This window comes from Balaenoptera physalus (genome assembly GCF_965194825.1).
Source record: "Balaenoptera physalus genome assembly, chromosome: 10".
NCBI classification, from domain to species: Eukaryota; Metazoa; Chordata; class Mammalia; order Artiodactyla; family Balaenopteridae; genus Balaenoptera; species Balaenoptera physalus.
The window spans coordinates 5,623,189-5,642,285 of record NC_138889.1 but is presented as its reverse complement, the minus strand read 5'-3'; the positions used below and the strand labels follow the sequence as shown (position 1 = coordinate 5,642,285).

The following is a 19,097-nucleotide window of genomic DNA, read 5'->3' as shown; positions in this document are numbered from 1 at the left end:
AGTGGATGGACTTCTGTGGTATAATTGTTCTCCAGTTTCTGACTCACCTACCCAGTGGTTATGGGATTTGATTTTATTGTGATTGCGCCCCTCCTACCGTCTCATTGTGGCTTCTCCTTTGTCTTTGGATGTGGGGTATCTTTTTTTGGTGAGTTCTAGTGTCTTCTTGTCGATAATTGTTCAGCAGTTAGTTGTAACATAAATATTTTATACATAGTAAAAAATAATGTTAAATGTGAAATAAACAACTTAATTAAATTAAATCCTATTTAGACCAAAATCATATTTGTAGCTGGTGGTGGGTGGGTGAGGTGGCTTGACCTGGCTCACGAGGTGCTGTGCAGAGATGGCTGAAGGGGGGTGAGTTGGTCCTGGAGGATGGGGCATGGCAGGGGGTGGGGGGCAAGGGCAGGAGGTGAAAGCTGCACCCAGGGCTCAGCTCCGAGCATGGAGCCAAGTCTAAAGCCTCAGGGTGGGGCTTCCTTGGTGGCGCAGTGGTTGAGAATCTGCCTGCTAATGCAGGGCACACGGGTTAGAGCCCTGGTCTGGGAAGATCCCACATGCCGCGGAGCAACTGGGCCCATGAGCCACAACTACTGAGCCTGCGCATCTGGAGCCTGTGCTCCGCAACAAGAGAGGCCACGATAGTGAGAGGCCCGCGCACCGCGATGAAGAGTGGCCCCCGCTTGCCACAACTAGAGAAAGCCCTTGCACGAAACAAAGACCCAACACAGCCAAAAATAAAAAATAAATAAATAAATAGATAAAGTAGCTATAAGAAAAAAATTATAAATGTATTTCTGTTAGATTTTTTAAAAAAAAGCCTTGGGGTGGGCAGCAGCCTGACACACCCTTTCTACTAGTTGGGGGGGGGGGTCAGGGGGAGGCTGGGGGAGATGGCAGCCCCTTGAGAGAGGCTCCAGCAGCCAGGTGGGAAGCCAGTGACATCCTCTGCCCTCAGAAAGCCGGGTGCCCGGGCTTCTAGGGCCACCACCAGCGTCATCAGGTGCTTCCTCAGTGTCTCCCCTGTGCCTGCCAAGGGCAGGGGAGGCAGGAGGGGGCCAAGGAATGTGTCTCTGCCCTCAAATAAGCTAACATCTTGCTGGAGACACTTATACTTCAGTGAGTTTCAGAGCGAAGGCAGGGGTTCCAGGTAGATTTCTGTGGTGTTTGCCCCTGCCCCTACCCTGTGAGCTGGTGTTCTTTCTGGGCAAGGAAGGTGATTCATGGAAGATGCATCCCCACGATGTCCTCGCCAGGCTGGGCCGCTAAGAGAGGGTTAAGCTGGCCCCTTGTGCACCTGGGAGGGTGATTAGCACTGGAACAACAGGTGTTTGGTAAGTCACCTGAATTATGCCTCTAATCCCAGACTGTCACCCAAATCCTGGGTGGAGGGTGGTTTGGGGCGGCAGAAAGGTCCTGGTAACAACAGCTGTAATCCGGGTGCGGATCCTGAAAAGAATGGGGTTCGGCACCAGCATGTTTCGGCCTCCTGGCCTCCTTCTGCACTTGCCTCTCCAGTGGGCGGTGCATGCGCAGCCCTCCCCACCTCCTCCCCCGTCCAGCCGTGTGTGCCCATCCAGCCATGTGGGCCCGTCCAGCCGTCTGTGCCCGCCCAGCCGTGTGGGCCCATCCAGCCATGTGCACCATCCATCCCTTGCTGCTCCGGGCCAGTGGTGGCCAGGAGGGTGCAGGGTGGACGCTGCCTGCTGTGAGGGCTGGTAAATCACTGTGACAGGCTCTTTTCATACCTGACCTCCTTTCCTTCCCAAACCCTCTTCCCTCTGTTTACTTTGGTTGCAGATTTATTAGACACACAGTTAAGTGCCCATTTAGCTCTGCAAACTGTCATCACCCCTGCTTTATGAATAAGATCATTCACTTTAAACAGTTTTAACAAGAAGGTGGGGAGGGCCTAGGGGAGGAGAGGACGAGGAAGTAGGGCCTCGGGTCAGTGAACGACCCGAAACCCAAGGGCGGCCTCTCCTGCAGCTCAAGAATGCAGCCAGGGCCCGGGAGCTGCCCCGCGCTCACGCTGTCCGTCAAGACGGGTGTCATCTGGCCGGCAGGACTGCGGGGTCTGGCGTTCACCCCTTTGTCTCGGCTGAGTGCACCTGCGCCAAGTGGCTCCAGGAACCCCAAGGCCTGTCGGGCGAGTCCTTGCCCCTCGGGGATCCTCGGTCGACGTGCCGGTACTGCCGGGGCTCCCCTCCTCCGGGTGGCATCCCTTCCCAAGCACCCAGCTCCGTGAACACACAGGTAGGTCTGCCGAGAGTAGCAGACCCTGGTCCGAGTCTCTCTATGCACTCTGACCAGACGCCGGGCCCCGCAGTGAGGACCACTTACATCATCACATCTAACACCTCAGCAGCCCGTGAAGCTGGCACTATTAGCATCTCTGCTCAGAGATAGGGAAGCCGGGCCAACGTGGTGAGGTCTCCCTAACACAGCTGGGGGTCCTTCTCCCCCCCAAACTGGGCCTGTGCTTGCTGCTAAGAGGGCTGAGCCTGATCTGAGGTGGGCAGACCCCCGTGTCCTCAGCCTCCCCTGCTGGTGCCCTTGCCCCGCCTCCCACAGCTGTCACTGGGGTACCTGTCTCAGCATGCCCTCGCAGCATGGGGTGCAGAGAACAGAGCTCAGTCTGCCCCTCGAGTGTGAATGATCAAGCCCTCCATCTACCCACCTGTTCTGGAAAAAAGCCAGTCCTCCTCCCACCTCTTCTATTGTGTTTCCAGAAGCTTGGGAATAGTCGGGGTTTTGGGGTCTGTTGTCATTAGCAGTGACCTTGGAAAGGGGTTCTAGCATTTGGAGGAAGCTCGGTGGGAGGGGTCACATCTGAAGCACAGTGACAGCACAGGTCCTCGCTATGGAGCGGCAAGCAGTGCTAGGGGACTTCCACCCCAAAGTGGGAGTGGTACAGAGAAGCTGGGAGACCCTCGGTAGGAGCTGCCTGGAGTGCGAGCTCCGGACGTGGGCGCTGCTCTTTCTTGGCAGCCTTGGGTGAACTCTGAGGTCTGGGCCAGCCTTGGAGCTCCGGTTCTGGACCTAGATCATCATGCTTCGGCCCTCAGAGGTCCCAGAGCTAGTCTTCCTTTTCCTGCTCCTCCCTAACCTCCTCCTCTTGGCTTCTCCTTCAGCCATTTATTTCTTTTTATATGCAGTATGTGTTCAATGCAAATAAATTCCATAATTTGAGAAAGTCACTGTGAATCAAAGCATAGTTACAGAGATACAAGGACAATGAAAGCAGATGTTCAACATGCAAGAAGGAGTATTCATGCACACACACAAAAGCTTGAGATGTGCTGGAGCTGGTTGTTTTGTATTGCTTTCTAAGGATGGCAAATATTTGCTTTCGTTATCAAGGCTATGTGCCTGTCTGGACATTGGAACACCAGTGTATCGTCATGGCAATCAAAGAATTCAATGAGTGCATATTTCTTAAAAAAGCTTCTTCACACAGAGGCAGCTGTACAAGACTTACTTTCCAGAATCAAGCTGGTTTTAGACCCAGTGTCAGGTTCTAACTGTTTAAAACACTGGTTGACACAGAGTTTGCTTCAAAGCTAGCTTTATTCATAAAGGTGAAAAAAAGTATTCATAAAAATAGCATAAGATGGGCTTCCCTGGTGGCGCAGTGGTTGAGAATCTGCCTGCCAATGCAGGGGACACGGGTTCAAGCCCTGGTCTGGGAGGATCCCACATGCCGCGGAGCGACTAGGCCCGTGAGCCACAATTACTGAGCCTGCGCGTCTGGAGCCTGTGCTCCACAACAAGAGAGGCCGCGATAGTGAGAGGCCCGCGCACCGCGATGAAGAGAGGCCCCCACTTGCCACAACTAGAGAAAGCCCTCGCACAGAAACGAAGACCCAACACAGCCAAAAATATAAATAAATAAATAAATAAATAAGCAAAATATGGGGGAAAAAAATAGCATAAGAGAATTTATATGCGCTCAATTCAGGTGAGTTTCCAAAGTTCAATTTACCTCACTTTTTACTTCTTTCAAGATTTACAAAAAATGCTCAGTGGATCTTTTACATTTCTACATATTATTTTACATATGCTGAAACAAAAAGCACTAATATAAAGTTATTTGGGGTGACATTCTCATAGCTGGCGTATCCTTTAAGTCTTTTTATATCTATAGGTTTCCCTTCCATCTCTTTTTCAAACTTGCAATTTATTTGTAAATTGGATGTTTTGTTTCCATGAATGTTAAAGCAACTGACATCAGTATGAATTCATGATGTATTTTATCTTAAAAAAAAAAAAAGTGGTTCCTAGCTCTGCCTTCGGAAAAGACCAAGAAACAGTGGTTAACCCAGTGGCAGTGGAAACTCCAGGCACCTAGATGATGGTCTCTATATTTTATTTCCCACTGAAAGGAATCAGGACTCCTTGGAAACGGCTCATTCCAGGTCTGAGGCAGGAACTACATAAGTCTGTCTTGGAATGTCTGCTTGTTCCAGAAGACAGTGAAACTATTAAACACCACTAGGTCATGTGACAAGGATGTAAGGGACACAGGAGCTAACTTGAAGAGGCTTCCACTGACCAAAAGTGGGACAAGCAAGTGTTGGTAAGAATAAAAATTGCAATGGGTTGAAGCACATCAAATATGTATAAATCCACGTCTTCAGAATTTTGAAAATAAAACTAATTCATCACCTTTGGAGGAATGCTAGGAAGGCAACTCATGATTCTGAAAATTAGTAAATAAAGGGAAAACATTTACCCTTTATGAACTGTACCTTCAGGTAACTAAATAATTGATGAGGGGAGTTTTCTCTTTATGGAAGATAGTAAGTGAACAAGGAATGATTGATTTAGAACGTCACCATTCAGAATAAGCAAATCTGGGTGAAGATCACCAACGTATGCAAGTATCACAGAAAGAGACACAACCAGACACCACATATGTCCTGATAAAAGTACACACCACTACCTGTGAAGGAGTCTTGCAAAAAAAAGAAAAAAATGAAACAAAAGCAAAAACAAACAAACAAACCTCAACCTGATTAACTTTCTACATCAAAATATCAATTTACAGAAAATAAAGGAAGAGAGAACATGTTAAACGATGCTCCAGTGATGGCAATCAGCAAAATCCAGACAATCTTCCCAATAGTACATCCACATAGACTTTCTTAAGTTCCCACGCCAAGGCCCCCAGTGTCCAACTCAACAATCACACCATGAACTTTGTTACCATCCAAAGCTTATCTACCTTGAACATGACTAGTTCAAGCATTTACTCTCTGCTCTCTGATCACTGCTTTCAATTCCTCCCATTCTTAATTCAACTACAGTAAGCCCCCTATATATGAACCTTCAAGTTGCGAACTTTCAAAGATGCGAACATGTGTTCACATGTCCAATCACGTAAGTTAGTTCATGTGTCTGGCGTACCTTGTCACATGCGTGCATCCTCTACAAGTGGTTGTGCTTTTGTGTACTTTACTGTACAGTACTGTGTAGAGTACAGTAGTACAGTATCTTTATTTCAAGCTAGATCTGCAAGAGGATGACTTCATTGAACTCCTTGCTGTGTAACATGAGGAGCTTACTAATGAAGACCTGATGGAATTGGAGGCCCAGAAAAAGGACGAAGAGAGACAGAGGAAGAAGAAGTAACTGAAGAACTGAAGAGATTCACGATGCAGGAAATGGCAAGGGGATTTTCTTTATTTGAGGAGGCACTGTTAATTTTTGAGGCACAGGACCTGAACGTAGAACGGTACACGAAGGTTGCAGCAGCCATTCAGAATGCAATCCAGTGCTACTATGTCATCTATGACGAGAAAAAAGAACTACTACCAGCTGTCACTGGATCATTTTTTCAAGAGTGTAGATAGAATTGAATCCAGCAAGGAACCAGAACCTGTGCCATCAACGTCAGGCGTGAGTGAAATTGCAGCTTGCCCTCTGTCTCCTATTGCTGACAATCCTTCAGCTCTACCATCTCCCACCTCCTCTCCCTCCTCCAGTCAGTAACTCTTTCTGCCTGTTCACTCGATGCCAGCCCCTGGATGTCAGCCGTTGTACTGTACTACTGTACTTTTCAAGGTACTATACCGTAAGATTAAACATGTTTTCTTTATTTTTTGAGTTTGTTTGTTTGTTATGGATTATTTGTGTGAAAAGTATTTATATACAGACAACTGTGTTGGTTGGTTACCTAAGCTAACTTTGTTGGACTTATGAACAAACTGGACTTACGAACATGTTCTTGGAACGGAACTCGTTTGTATGTAGGGGACTTACTGTATTTCCTCTACAACTATTTTCAGATGCCATCAGAACCCCCATTCCTAGGTTTGTTTTCTTACAGAATGTTAGCTTTCTCCTTACATAATTTCACTCCTTTTTCACCTTAGATTTCACGCTCCATTAATACTCTGAACTTCCTTCCTATTTATCTTTTTGTAATTGCTGTCTAGCAAGACCTCCAACCCCATGTGAACTGAACTATCTACTTGCCCAGCGTTCGTTTGCACGAGGGCATCAGATGGCCCTGCTGGAGGAAACCCCGCGGAAGGGCAGGGGACCACTGTCCGTCCATGCTAGCGACCCCCTGGTGCCTCAGTGCTTTCCAGAATCCAGTCTTCCTTCTTCGAGACACCGCATTCCATCTGCAGTGACCATTTCAAACCCTCTCCACCTCACTCTCAGCAGATGATTTTGCATCCAGCTTTTCATTAAAAAAAAAAAATGGATATAAGTGTATGTATAACTGATTCACTTTGCTGTACCCTGAAACTAATGCAACACTGTAAAATCAACTCTACTTCAATTACAATTTTAAAAAAAGAAGCCATTAGATGGGACCCCCCCCCCCTCAACTCCCTATGACCAAACCTACACACCTATACATCTCTCCCCAGCCTCTCTTTTCTCCCTCCTGTGACCGAAGGGATGTCCCTACCTGTATATAAAACTGCTTTGACCTGTGTTTTAGATGCCCCATCTCCAACTTTTAGAAAAATTTACCATATAGATCAGACCTTCTCATTCCCTCTTCTTTAATCTCTGCATCTATCACATAAGTATTATTTTAATAACTTTATGAGGTATAATTGACATGTAATAAACATCACCTATTTAAACTATATAATTTGACAAGTGTTGACATATGTATATACATGTAAAACCATCACCACAATCAAGATAGTGAACACATCCAACCCCGCAAAAGGTCTCCTCACCCCCTTTCTAATCCTCTCCTCCAGTCCCTTCCCCCCCCCCCCACTCTCTTCCCCAGGCAACCACAATCTGTCTTCGATCACTGTAGATTAGTTTGTGTTTTCTAAAGATTTATATAGCTGGTATCATACAAGATGTACTGTATAGCTGATTCACTTTGTTATAAGCAGAAACTAACACACCACTGTAAAGCAATTATACTCCAATAAAGATGTTGAAAAAAAAAAGATGTACTCTGCTTTTGCCTGTCTTCCACTCGGGTAATTGTTTTGAGGTTCATCCATGTTGAGCATAAATATTTTATTCTTTTTTATTGCTGAAAAGTATTCCAAACATAGGAGAAAATCTAAATAACCTTGGGTTTGATGATGACTTTTTAGATACACCACCAATGACATGATCCATGAAAGAAATAATTGATAAGCTGGACTTCATTAAGATTTAAAACTTCTGCTCTACAAAAGACGTGGCCAAGAAAATGAGAATACAAGTCACAGGCTGTGAGAAAATATTTGCAAAACACATACCTGATAAGGAACTGCTATCCAACATATACAACAAACTCTTAAAACTCAGTAATAAGAAAACAAGCAACCTGATTAAAAATGGGCCACGTACTGTAAAAGAGGCGCAGGTCATTTTCAAAGCTTGCCTCTAGAGACCTGAGCATCAGAGTAGACTGGGTGAAGCAAGAGCTTTAGAAACTCATAACCAGATACCCGGAAGGCAGAACTGCTATACTCTGCCTAGATACCAGTTTACGAGGCCCTCCCAAAGCTTTGGGGTGTATCTTTTTACCCGGTTTGTTCAAAACCAAAAGAAAAGGGATGAGAATATAAGGACTTTCAAAGGCACAGAAGTGAACACAGTTGCAGGACGAGAAATGAGGCATTTCCAATTCTAAATTCTACATTTTCTATGATTTTACTGGGATAGCCATTTCACTATTTTTCCTTCCTAGTGAATTCTTTTCAAACTATACCATGATACTTTCAAGCTTACGGCAGGAATTGAAATTGAGCCCATGCTCTTCAACAAAGAGTAGCCCCGACTCATCGCAACTAGAGAAAGCCCGCGCACAGCAACTGAAGACCCAACGCAGCCAAAAATAAAGAAAGAAAGAAAGAAAAAAAGTCTCCCGTGTGCTTAGCACATGAATGAAAAAAGACCCACATCAAGGCAACTGTCATGAAAGTTTGGAACACCAAGAATTGGGAAAAGATGCTTGTGTATGTCTCCTGGAGCATGTTTGCCAGTATCTCAAGAACAGACACCTAGACCTTCTAGTGTCTGCTAGGCTGCACATCACCAGCCAAAGTCGAAGAGAAAAGTTGAAAGGAAAAAATGTATTAAAATAGTAGATTCAAATCACTATGAAGCCAATGGGAGACCAGCAGAAAGCCGGAAGGGTCCATATGCAGAGAACAGGAAGACAGGAAATCCCTTTGGCCTGGAGATGATCTGCACACCTTAGAAATGCAACCTGCTTGGACGAAGCCTTCCTCTCCCATGACTATTCTTGAGAAGCTCCAGGTCTATTCACTAAATAAGGCCCTCCAGGTTTCTCTGAACTTAAGGCACTGGTTCATCTGTCTCTCTAGCTAGGCTGTAAGCTTTGCCTATCAGAAATCATGTCTGCCTTGCTCACTCTGTGTGTCCCAAACAGAAGCTCAATGGATACATGTTGAACGACTGAAGGAAGGAAGGAATGACTTCTTGCTGCCCTGCAACTTTGGGGATGCTCCTGAGTCCCCAAGGGGCAAGTTAAAGCACATGTCACAGTCGGGTACCCACACCTATGGATTAAAATCTTTGGAGGGGGAGGCCTGGACATCTGTTTACAGACCGCAAGCTAAGAATGGCTTTATTTTTTCAAGGGGTTGAGAAGAAGAAAGAGGAAGAGGAGGAGGAGGAGGAGTGGGGGATCTTTGGCATACCTAGCTGTATAACCTTAACACTCTGGGCATTCTTTCTTCACCTGAAAAGTGGGATAATGACAGTAAATACTTCAGTGATTGCTATGAAGATTTGTAAAGTGCTTAGAAAAGTGCCTAATGCAAAGTAAGTGCTGGGAGTTTGGGACTGACATGTACACACTGCTATATTTAAAATGGATAACCAACAAGGATCTACTGTATAGCACAGGGAACTCTGCTCAGTACTCTGTAATAACCTAATTGGGAAAAGAATTTGAAAAAGAACAGATACATGTATACGTATAACTGAATCACTTTGCTGTACACCTGAAACTAACACAACACTGTTAATCAACTCTACTCCAATATAAAATAAAATATTTTTAAAAACTCAATAAAAGGAGCAATAAATTTTTCTTGAAATATGCAATGTCCAAAAATATGACAAAAAATTCTGTGATAAACCATAATGGAAAAGACTGTGAAAAAGAATATATATGTATAACTGAGTCACTTTGCTGTATAGCAGAAATTAATACAACATTGTAAATCAACTATACTTCAATAACATTCTTTTAAAAATTAAAAAACCCGAAGTAAGTGCTACGTAAATGTCTGATATGTGGGACATGAACAACAGTGAGACTCTGTAATGATTAATTTTATGTGTCAACTTAGCTAAGCTACAGTGCCCAGCTGTTTGGTCAAAAACCAGTTTAGATGTTGCTGTGAAGACAGTTAGATATGATTAACATTTACAATCATTGGAAAACTGTATGAAGTCTCCTCAAAAAAATAAAAATAGAACTACCATAGGACCGAGCAATTCCACTTCTGGGTATTTATCTGAAGAAACCAAAACACTAATTCAGAAAAAGATATCTGCACCCCCATATTCATTGCAGTGTTATTTACACTAACCAAGATATGGAAGCAACCTAAGTGTCCATTGATGGATGGATGAATAAAGAAAATGTGGTATACATATTATATATACACAATGAAATATTATTCAGCCATAAAAAAGAATGAAATCTTGCCATCTGTGACAACATGGATGGATCTTGAGGGCATTGTGTTAAGTGAAATAAGTCAGACAGAAAAAGAAATATCATATGCCCTCACTTATATCTGGAATCTAAAAAAAAAAAAAAACCCACACATACACACACCCCCCAAAAAACCAAAAAACTGAACTCAAGGATACAAAGAACAGATTGATGGTTGCCAGAGGTGGGAGGGTGGGAGTGGGCAAAATGGGTGAATGTGGCCAAAAGATACAAATGCCCAGTTATAAAATAAATAAGTCCTGGGGATGTAAGGTACAGCATGGTGACTACAGTTAATAATACTGTATTGCATATTTCAAAGTTTCTAAAAGAATAGATCTGTAAAGTTCTCACCACAACAACAAAAAATTTTGTGACTATATATGGTGATGGATGTTAATAAGACTTACTTGAGTGATCATTTTGCAATATACACAAATATCAAATCATTATGCTGTACACCTGAAGCCACTACAATGTTATATGTCAATTCTATCTGAATTAAAAAATTTAAAAATAGGCAAACTAAAAAAAATTTATCAGCAGCAGCAGACTTTGAGAAAAGCAGATTATCCTCCATAATATGGGTGGGCTTCATCCAATCAGTTGGAGGCTGTAAATAAAAACACTGAGCCCCCCCAAAAGGAAGAAATTCTGCCTCAGGGCTTCCTTCAGACTCGACTGAAATCAACTCCTGCTGGAATTACCAGCCCAAGAGTCTGCCTCAAAGATTTAGGAGTTGCCAGTCCACAACTGCATGAGCCAGATCATATCTCTATCTTTATTTCTATCATCTCTATCTATAGATTATCTATATCTCCCATTGGTTCTGTTTCTCTGGAGATTCTTGAGTAACACTGACCCCAAGTCCCGTGTACAGCTCCTAATTCATAGGCTGCAAGGGAAGAACTTGCTTCCCTGCCCTGCATTGTCTCTTTTCTTTGTTTGCTTTGTCTCTGTCATTCATGTTGGAGACTTTCCTCACCCATAATCCTTGCCTAACTATATACATGATTCACGAGGTAGTTGAGGGAAAGTGCAGGTAGAGTTATCAACTGGTGGGCTTTATTTATTGTAGGGTTTGCAGGCATGGACCTGGCCTCTTTTGGGGGGAAACTATGTTTGTAAGCTGTTTGGAATGAAGGAATTTATCAAAGAAGTAAATGTGCTAACATTTCCAAGAATTTAAGTACGTTAATTTCTAGATGAAGAAAGTCTACTGGGACTTCCTTGGTGGCGTAGTGGTTAAGAATCCACCTGCCAATGCAGGGGACACGGGTTCGATCCCTGGTCCAGGAAGATCCCACATGCCGCGGATCAACTAAGCCCATGTGCCACAACTACTGAGCCCATGTGCCACAACTACTGAAGCCCGTGCACCTAGAGCCCATGCTCTGCAACAAAGAGTAGCCCCGATTCATCGCAACTAGAGAAAGCCCGCGCACAGCAACTGAAGACCCAAAGCAGCCAAAAAGAAAGAAAGAAAGAAAGAAAAAAAGTCTACCGTGTGCTTAGCACATGAATGAAAAAAGACCCACATCAAGGCAACTGTCATGAAAGTTTGGAACACCAAGAATTGGGAAAAGATGCTTGTGTATGTCTCCTGGAGCATGTTTGCCAGTATCTCAAGAACAGACACCTAGACCTTCTAGTGTCTGCTAGGCTGCACATCACCAACCAAATCACTCTCCTAGGTGTACCAACTGACAGCAGTGAATGGGAGTGTTATCAGACTTAATGTTTTGCAATCTAATTGGTATGAAATGGTATTTAATTATTTTAATTTGCATTTTTCTATTTATTAGTGAGGTGGGGCATATTTTCACATATTTATTGTTCAGATATATTTCTCTGTGAATTGTTTGTAAATATCCTTTGTTCATTTTTCTTTCTAATTTGAGTAGTTGTTTATATTATAGATATTAATCCTTTTAAAATTATAATGTGTTGCAAAAATAGTTTCCCATTTTGTAGCTTTTCTTTCCACTGTGTTTTTAATGTTTTCTATAGTTTCTCCTATAAGGTTTGAATGTTTATTTTTAAACCATTAATACCTCTGGATTATGCCTCTTTTGTGCATCATGTAGGGTAGGGACACAGTTTTCCTCCCATATGGATAGGCGTCATTCCTTAACTAGCCATTTTCCACTGGCTTATTATGACACCAAGCTTATATGTGTATATACTTAGATCTGTGTTTCTCTGTTCTCCCCATTTGTCTTTTGTCTATCCATGTTACCATACCATGCTCATTTAATTACTTTACTTTCTAGTGAGTTTATTTGGTAAGATAAGATTAATTCTTCTCCACAGTCTCTTCATCTACACAAGTGTTTTGGATATTTTTAAATATTAAATTTAGAATTAGATGACCAAATCATGTGGAAAAAAACCCTACTGGTAATTTTATTTTTTGCATTGAATTTGTACACTAATTTGGAAGACATACAGTCTATTTAAAGTTGTTTTTAAGTTCTTTGAAGTTCTTTAAGTTTCTTTTAATAATTTTTAAATTAATTGTCTCTACAAATGTCTTATGCATCATTGTTAGAATTATTCCTAGGTACGTTATAGTTTTTGTTGATGTTACAAATGTTATTTCTTTTCAAAGTTTCCATTCGATAATTGTTGGCCTGTAAGAACATTGATGATTTTTATATATTGATTTTGTATACAACTTTGCTAAAATTCTTTCATTAGTACTACTATTGGGATTGTAGACATTCTCAAGTATTCTCAGTAGACAATTATATCCTCTGGAAACAATGGCAGTTTTGTTTTAGCCTTTCCAATCTCCCTTCTTTCTTCCTACTGTATGAGTTCTTTATATACTTTGTATATTAATCCCTTACCAGATAGATGACTTGCAAATATTTTCTCCCATTCAGTAGGTTGCCTTTTCATTTTGTTGGTGGTTTCCTTTGCTGTGCAGCAATTTTTTAGTTTGATGTAGTTTCATTTCTTTATGCTTCTTTTTGTTGCCTTTACTATTGGTATCAGATCTAAAAAGTCATCACCAAGACCAATGTCAAGAATGGCTAAGCCTTTTTAAAAACTGATTGGCCTATTGTTTTTTGGGTTTTTTTCATTTTTAATTTTTATTTATTTATTTTTGGTTGCATTGGGTCTTCGTTGCTGCGTGCGGGCTTTCTCTAGTTGCGGCGAGCAGGGGCTACTCTTTGTTGTGGTGCATGGGTTTCTCATTGTGGTGGCTTCTCTTGTTGCGGAGCACAGGCTCTAGGTGCATGGGCTTCAGTAGTTGTGGCATGTGAGCTCAGTAGTTGTGGCTCGTGGGCTCTACAGTGCAGGCTCAGTAGTTGTGACGCACGGGCTTAGTTGCTCTGCAGCACATTGGATCATCCCAGAGCAGGGTTCGAACCCGTGTCCCCTGCATTGGTAGGCGGATTCTTAACCACTGTGCCACCAGGGAAGTCCCTGGCCTATTGTTTTCACAGCATTCTCCTAAATTTAAAAAGAAATTTTACTTTATTTGTATTTATTTTCTCTTTTAAAATTCCTGTTATTACTTATTGTATTTAAACTTTTTTTCAAGTTTTGCTCTTTCCTTTATAATACTTTCTTCTTTTCCCCCTCTGTATGCCTATGTGTGTGTGTTTAGTCCTTTGCATTATTTCTAACTCTTTGTCTATTTATCTTATTAATGTTTAGAATATCTTTCACTATAATACATACATGTTAGGCTATGAATTTTCCTGTCATTACTGCTTTAACAGCATCCTATAAGTTCCTATCTTGTTTTTCTTATGATTTAGTTTTAATTATTTTATAATTTCAATCTTTGTTTTTTCTTTGACATGTGAAGCACTCAGGAGTATGTTTTAAATATTAAAAAATACTTTTGGGCTTCCCTGGTGGCGCAGTGGTTGGGAATCTGCCTGCCAATGCAGGGGACACGGGTTCGGGCCCTGGTCTGGGAAGATCCCACATGCCACGGAGCAACTGGGCCCGTGAGCCACAATTACTGAGCCTGCGCGTCTGGAGCCTGTGCTCCGCAACAAGAGAGGCCGCGATGGTGAGAGGCCCGCGCACCGCGATGAAGAGTGGTCCCCACTTGCCGCAACTAGAGAAAGCCCTCGCACAGAAACGAAGACTCAACACAGTCATAAATAAATAAATAAATAAATAAAAGAACGTGAATTTCTAAAAAAAAAAAAAAAAAATCTTAAAAAAAAAAAGTAATCAGCATAAAATAATCCTTATTAAAAAAAAATACTTTTACTATGGTCAGAGAATATCGTTTGTGATGTCAATTCTTTCGATATTTGTTAAGATTTGCTCTGCAGTATAGGAGTAGTCAGTTTTTAGAAATATTGTATGTGTAATTAATATGAAAGTATTTGTCTAATATAGATTTTCCAGTAAATGTTAATTTCATTTTTTGTGTCCTTATGATTCTGGTGTATTCTTATAAAGAATATATATAAATAATTTTTAAAAACATTATTCAGTGATTTTTCTTTAACATCAGTATTTCTTAGGTCCTCAAACTAATTTAAGAAGTTTCCCAGGGAAGAATATACTTTATTTCTTATTTGATGCTAGAACTTCAGGTTGAAATTATTCAACAAAACACAATTAGAGTAATGTGAGAATATGTTGAATTTTTCATATGATAGAACAAAGCTGGTTATTTTTGTGGGCTTGTAATTCTAAAGATGTGGTCTGTGATTGTGCCCTAAGTCGGCTTTAAATTTTGAGCATAAATATTTAAATATGAGAGTTTCTATAATTATATTTTAGATATTATTCATCTTGATATTTATTTTTTAAATAGGCTTAACGTTATTGCATGTGAAATAGAAATTGTTGTTCCATGTACTACAGAAGTGTTTTGGAGGGTAGTTAGGAAGTAGATGTGGTGTTCTGGTCTGTCATTAATATCAACTAACTCAATAAGTTGGACCATTAATGTTTAAGAACAGTTTTCTAAGTAGTAGAAGTATAGAATTAGCTTTGATTACATTTCTTTAGCTATTCATTAACTACAACATAGGCCTCAGAATTTGCTACTGTGAGTCTGATTACCAAGTGTGGACATTTTCTCCATGTTTTCTGGGTCCTGACTTCAATGACCCTCAGACCCAACAATTTTCTCATTCCCAGGGCATTGCTCTGGTTCTGGCCCCTATCCTCTCTCACTTGGACTGTTTTAATCACCTTTCTAGTGGTTATCTTGCTTCCAATATCTCTCCTTTTTCAAGCCAGCATGTACCCTGGCACCTGACTTCTTTTTCTTTTTTGAGAAATGAATTGTATGAACCAATGATGAAAGTGTGTTCTTAACTATTATTATTAACCAAGGTATGTGCAAAAAATAAAATGTAACATTTACGTAAATTATAAAACATGATAAATATTCGTGAATTCCCCACCTAGCCTAAGTAGATTACACCTACTGATGTAGCCTCCAAGCTGAGCCTCAGGGACCTCATTCCAGGGGCTCAGTCATCTCTTAATGTCTCTCTGACTCCTCTGCATCCAGCTGGCAGATGAGGGGCAGAGAACACAGTGGAAGTTCCAGCCTACAAATGGGATACGTTCCTGTGCCTGGAGCGGCTAGAACTTAGTCACATGTTGTTTCTAATTGAAGGGGACCCAGGAAATACAGTCTAGCTGTGTTCCCAGGGAGAAGAGGAAATAGGTTTGCTGACATTTAGCCAGTCTTTGCCAAAACAAGGATGATTTTCACGATGACTACACCTATCTGAAAAGGAGAGCACGCTGTCGCTGGAAGTTCTTGGGGTCCATCTGATGGAGCAGAGGTGGTTACATATTGGTAGCCTCAGAGAAAACTAAAGGTCAACTAATAACCATAGCCAGAAAAGATAATTAACGTGTTCGCAAATAGCGGCTCCATTTGCCCTTCTATTCTTAAGGCCAATTAGCTGTTTATGTAAGGCTTGCACTGTGATTAGAGGTGATGACAAATGTTTGGTGAACCTGGATAGATTTGTGAATTTCAGGCATACTTGAGGAAATGTGAGTACACTTTTGTGTATTATTACCTATCATCAGGCCAAAATATTTACTTAAGTGAATAATTGCCTCTGGTGATGAAAATATAAACTAAAGTACAATGAACACACTTACTAATTACTAGTGTTTGTTGAATCCTTAGCCATGGCATTAACAACACACTCTGACTCATAGCTGCCTGAATACAGCAGTCTTTATACTAACCCTTAATTACAAAACATCGGGGGGGGGGGGTCTCACGAAAAGATTATCTCTCACCACCCCAAAGATTCAAGGGGCTGCTCTTCCCTGTGGGGTGGGGGGAGCTTTAAAGTCCTTACCCTGAATTCTCTTTTAGCAAACTTCCTTTGTCATGTGAAAACTTAGTCATTGTACCACTTGGTCATTAGGAGCACAGAAATACTGCAAAAGGGGCAAGTTCATACATGGAATGGAAGTAGTTTCTACCATTTTTATAATGTTTTATACTATACATATTATAATATATTATATAATAATATCCACATACATTATAAATATGTATGTATTACAAAGCATATTCATTCTTTCTGTCTTTCAACAGATATTTATTGAGTTTTTAGTTGTAACAGGCAGTGCATTAGGCACTGGGGATTAACATGAGTAAGATATAATTCTCTCCTCAAGGAGCTCTTAGTCTAGTAGAGAGATACAAACATGTTACAAAATGTGTTAGAAATCTCTACAAAGTACAATAGAGCACAAAGTGTGAATGATTATTTCCAACTAGGGGATGAGGAGGCTGAGAACAGAGAAGTTTCATAGAAAGGGTCATGGTTGAACTGAGTCACTCATCTAATTCTGACAACATCCCTGGGAGGCGGATATTACTTCCATCGTTTGGATAAGGGAACAGACTCAGTGAAGTCATGTGACCTGTCCAAGCAGAGCTGGGCGTTGAATCCAGGCCCCCAGCGCTTTATGCTCTACTATACTTATACAAAGCATACACAGGTGCTAAATTATAGATGCACAGCAGAGTTACAGAGCCCAGTTTTAGTGCTCGGCTGATATCTGCCTTCAGCTCCCTCCTCAATGGGTTATTCAAGTTCTTTCGGGCGACGAGGCTAGTTAAGTTCTCTCTTGAGGAGACAAGGCTCTCTGGGCTGGTGATGCTCACCCAGGCCGCCTCCTCACCCTCACGTCACCCCTCCCTCTCCCCTCCTAGGTTCCCATTCAGCTATGAAGTCCTGCCCTGTGGTCCTGGCCTGGTAGAGCCCCCTTCTGCTCTGACCTTCCCTGTCACTGAAACAGACATGAACTGTTCTTCAGTCAGTGACCCTTACCCCGTGCCCCACCTTTCCCAGGCTGTAGGCCCCTCAGGCAGGGATCGTCTTGCAGTGTCCCCCACCTCCCACCAGGACCTGGGCCAGGGCTGAGCCCACACTCAGGGCTCTACCAAGTAGTGCTGATGGGGTCATAGTTTTATCCAGGAGACATAAATGGCAATGTGCTTTTCTCCTGATGTTTTATAATATCCTTACTGAGCAAAATATACGGCACCTGCATTGAGTCCCTTGATTGTGTGTGTGTGTGTGTGTGTGTGTGTGTGTGTGTGCACGTACATGCATATGTAAACCTTGTTGGTTTTCTGTGAAATCCAAAAGTCTTGGATCTGTAGCCCTAGTGGGTGGGTCCTGAGTCTGCGGGACTTAAGAATCATTTAGGACAATAAAAAATAGATTCCTGGACCTTGTCCTAGAACTAAGGAACTAGAAAATGAAAGCCCAGGGAAGCTGTGTTTGTTTTTTTTTTTTAAAAAAAGAAAAAAAAGAAGTTGAGACACAGATGTAGAGAACAGACATATGGACACCAAGTTGGGAAAACTGCGGTGGGGTGGGGATGGTGGTGTGCTGAATTGGGCGATTGGGATTGACATGTATACACTGATGTGTATAAAATTGATGACTAATAAGAACCTGCAGTATAAACAAACAAACAAACAAAACAACTAATACTAAACTTTCATTGGGTTATTTGTATGGAAATATGTTAATATAAATGTTTCAGACATTACGTGAAATTTCTAAAAATCTTATATGTTCTGGTATAATGTTATAAGTCATAATTCTAGTTATTACTTTAAAATGTATATCTCAGAAATAACTAAATTTCCTTGTCAATTGCACTATTATGAACTTTCATCAAATCTTTAACTGTGGTCATTTTTAAGTATTTTGTCATTTACAGACAGTTCTGGGTGTACTCTGATGCTTTTGCAAATATGTTCCTATAAAAGGGGTTCATCTTCAAGCAACTCATAGAAAAGACTCTGACAAGTACAGGTTTCTGGTAACTGTACTGCTGAACTGAATGAATAAGCATTTTCAGAACTCTAATGAAAAACTGATGAACTCAGAAAGTGCTAAAAAAAGAACAAGATGAAAAAACAAATTACATGGGACTGAGTGAACTGATGAGGATGATTATAATTTTTGTGACTTTCTGTTTGAATTAAAAAAAAAAAATCCCACAAGGACTCAGAGGCAAAGAATATACAAATCAATTTTCACTGCAAAGTAAAGGCGCTGTTACAGTGGAGGATTACTGGACTGAATGTCAATATTATGACATAGTATGAATGTGTTTCGTGTTTGGTAATTGCAATCATTGTTGCTTTTGTTGTGGTCATCCATTTACAATGCTTGGTGTCAGTCTATTTATCTCTTGTAAAAATAAAATACAGTGTGTGTGTGTGTGTGTGTGTGTGTGTGTGTGTGAAAAAAAAAGATGCAAATTATTCTGAGTGTGGGTGGCATTTAAATTATGCCTCAAACAATTGGGAGAGTTTGGACAGATGATGTTGGAGGGAGGTATTGGCAGGAAGAGGCCTTCAGAGCAAACGTGTGAGCAAAGGTGGAGAAATGGAGAGCAAGCTTTTTGAGTGGCTGGTGGAGCACACAGATTAGAT

General features: G+C 41.5%; 2 long non-coding RNA genes across 4 annotated transcripts in view; one reads left to right on the top strand and one right to left on the bottom strand.

Annotated features, from left to right (window-relative positions):
* The window catches only part of LOC309667630, a 101,185-nt gene that overhangs the window by 19,157 nt on the left and 62,931 nt on the right, over positions 1–19,097 (bottom strand). The gene's annotated exons all lie outside the window — the stretch shown is intronic.
* On the top strand, positions 13,642–18,900 carry LOC309667640. The gene is made up of 2 exons (XR_014267870.1): positions 13,642–14,043; positions 14,421–18,900. It is a non-coding gene; the product is annotated as an uncharacterized lncRNA (long non-coding RNA).